Consider the following 2,645-nt stretch of genomic DNA (forward strand, 5'->3'; position numbering starts at 1 on the left):
AGGTTCAAGTGATTCTCCTGCCTCAGCCTCTTGAGTAGCTGAGATGACAGGTGTCCGCCACCACACCTGGCTAATGTTTGTATTTTTAGTAGAGATGGGGTTTCACCATGTTGGCCAGGCTGGTCTCAAACTCCTGACATCAGGTGATCCACCCACCTTGGCCTCCCAAAGTGCTGGGATTATAGGTGTGAGCCACTGCCCAGTGGTAGTCTTGACATTGACATGAGCTTCAATCATTGTCTGCCATTTTTTGACCATGGAGCACATTTTGTCATGGGTAAGATCCATGGCATGGAAGTTAGGCAGTTTTTGCCCAAATATCTTCAGTAATCAGCTTACATTTTCTAAATGCAACTTCATTATTCTGCAAATCAGCAAGACTTATTTCAAACACATGACGCTTGAGGCCATCGGTTGCAGGTTTGGTTCCTTGGGTCCTGGTGACTAGGGTCTTTCCAATATTTCTTATATTGAACACAGCAGGTGCTTTCACATAATACCAATCTTCCTTAGAAAATGGAACCACTTTCTTCTTGGCTTTCTTTTTGCTGCCTTTGTAAGGCACTTGTTCTTGCCAACCACCATGGTGCTGCTCAGACAGCCCAAAGGGTGGAAATGCCAATAAGTCTTTTATGGTAAAAGTCAGGGCCCTGATAGAAAAAGAGAGACTCTGAGACTTGATTTACGGATATTTGGATGCATGAATCTGAGACGCAAGCTCTCATGCTTCTCTGAATTCTCTCCCCTTGCAGACCAGAGCAGATGCCCCTTGCCTGGGAACCCTGCTAAAGCTTCGCCTGATCTGTACTATTCAAGATGACCCTGCCTCTTTTTATTGTCTTCAGACCAGTTACGAAGATTATGTCTCAGCACAGTCTGAATAGAGAAACACAGCTCCCTGCTCCAAGAGTAAACATCTAACATACCAAAGACATTGCCGGGCTTGGTTAATGTGTCCCAGTAGCAACCAAGAATCACATAGGGATGTAGATCTTAAAGGAATAAGATTGTGTGTGTGGATGGGGGGTGGCAAGTGTGTATTTCTGGTAAGAGTAGAATATAAATACGATGGGATGGAGGGCAATGTATTGATATAGGAGCCCTCTCTCATGACTTGAAGTTTAACATCAGGGAAAAGACACCTAGAACCTGTCCTAATAGACGGCTAGAATAGCTCCTTAAAGTTTCTGCTAACAATGGCCTAAAAGAATTGAGGTGAAAATGCTGATATTGGCTCAGCATAGTATTCGTGAAGGGTTCAGAAAGTTCAGATATGTGGGAATGTTAGAGTGGATTGATGCAAAACCATAGGAGCCACCACTGTGCTGTATTCCTCAGGAAGGCAGAGAGAGTATTCCTGTCGGTAGGGTAACAAGGGTACAGGTGAGGGAGGCACTGACATCTCTGAGAAGTCTGATGATGGCCATCCTTGATAGCGACCAGGTTGATAGCAGGAGATGCTGTCATGGAAATAGGCTCCCTATGGGAATCATACAAACATACTTGAAAAAATAACTAGGAACAAGTGACAGTTAAGCCCCTGCTCACAAGACATGAAGAAAACAGGAGAGACTCCTAGAGAATTATCTTTGAACACTTGCCTGAAAAACCAAAACAAAACAAATAAAAAACACCTTTGTGATAAACCTACTTTTGTTTTAAACACTCAACAGATATCTTTCTGTAAATCTTTTATGGGGATGAAGATTTGCCTTTGGTGATTGTAAATCATCACTATGTTGGGGTTGCTAACACAGGAGTTTATCTTCTTTTTTTTTAGACTGAGTCTCACTCTGTCACCAGGCTGGAGTGCAGTGGTGCAATCTCGGCTCACAGCAACCTCCGTCTTCCAGGTTCAAGTGATTCTCCTGCCTCAGCCTCCCGAGTAGCTGGGACTACAGGCGCATGCCACTATGCCCAGCTAATTTTTGTGTTGTTAGTAGAGACGGGGTTTTACCATGTTGGCCATGATGTTTTCCATCTCTTGACCTTGCAATCCACCCGTCTTGGCCTCTCAAAGTGCTGGGATTACAGGCGTGAGCCACCACGCCCCGCCAGGAGTTTATCTTCTCTGCGGAGTGAGCCTAATGCCAGCCAGGACCAGGATGAGCATGCTATTTGCAATATTCGTTGTATCCAACATCCTTTGCCATGTCACTCTGTAGATGCTCTCACTAAAGTGATGGCCAATTTCCTTACCTTTCGAATCTGGGCTTTGGTATATGGGATGTTAACAACAGCTCCCAAACAGAGGATCACAAAGTACTTGCATGATCCCACTCCCTCTTATGTTCCTCTAGCATGCCATGAGAACATGCCTGGGCCAGCCTGCTGAAGGAGCTGAGTCATCCCAGTCACCCAGCTGACAGCCAGCTGACTCTTAGCAGTGAGAGGCACTCCCACAAAGCTGCTCTGCTGACCACCCCAGACACAAGAGCAAAATAAATGTTTACCCTTACATGTCACTGAGGCTTTGTGGTTATTTATTATGTAGGATTATTATGGAAAGAGCTATCTGACAGATACCATGAGGCAGATATGTAAGAATGAAAATTACTTTGAACAGGAAGAAGACATGATTACCTTCAGGAGTCTGTTGACCTTCTCTTTTCTGCAGTTGCACAGTTGGAACCTGGAGAGAAGGA

General features: G+C 44.7%; 1 pseudogene; it reads right to left on the bottom strand.

The window, feature by feature from the left end:
* LOC111544486 overlaps positions 1-585 on the bottom strand; it is an 864-nt pseudogene extending 279 nt beyond the window's left edge.
* Between the last annotated feature and the right edge of the window lie 2,060 nt (positions 586-2,645).

This window comes from Piliocolobus tephrosceles, chromosome 4 (genome assembly GCF_002776525.5).
Source record: "Piliocolobus tephrosceles isolate RC106 chromosome 4, ASM277652v3, whole genome shotgun sequence".
NCBI lineage: Eukaryota > Metazoa > Chordata > Mammalia > Primates > Cercopithecidae > Piliocolobus > Piliocolobus tephrosceles.